Genomic DNA, 367 nt, shown 5'->3' on the forward strand with positions numbered 1-367 from the left:
ATCATCACTGCCACCTCTCTCCCCCTTGTCGTCCCCTCCACCGTCTCACCCGTGTCCTCCGCCGCTGGCCGCCGCTGGTCCGCTGCCGATGGATCTTCTGTCTCTTCCTCTGCGGTAGTGTTCCCACCAACCTCCGCCCACCATCGCCACCACCTCCCCCTCCTTGATGTCTCATCCGCCCCCTTCACCCTCTCCTCCAACGCTGACTGCCCCAAGTACGCCGCCGGCTATGAGCTGCTCATTCACAGCGGCGGCGGCGCCGCCACATACTACTCCTTGCCCTTCCCCACCGGCGCGCTATTCTTGGCTACTGTCACCCTGTCCACCCATGCCGCCTCCCAAATTCAAATTTTCTGCCAAACCCGCG

The sequence above is a fragment of the Triticum dicoccoides genome, chromosome 5A (assembly GCF_002162155.2).
Source record: "Triticum dicoccoides isolate Atlit2015 ecotype Zavitan chromosome 5A, WEW_v2.0, whole genome shotgun sequence".
Taxonomy (NCBI): Eukaryota; Viridiplantae; Streptophyta; class Magnoliopsida; order Poales; family Poaceae; genus Triticum; species Triticum dicoccoides.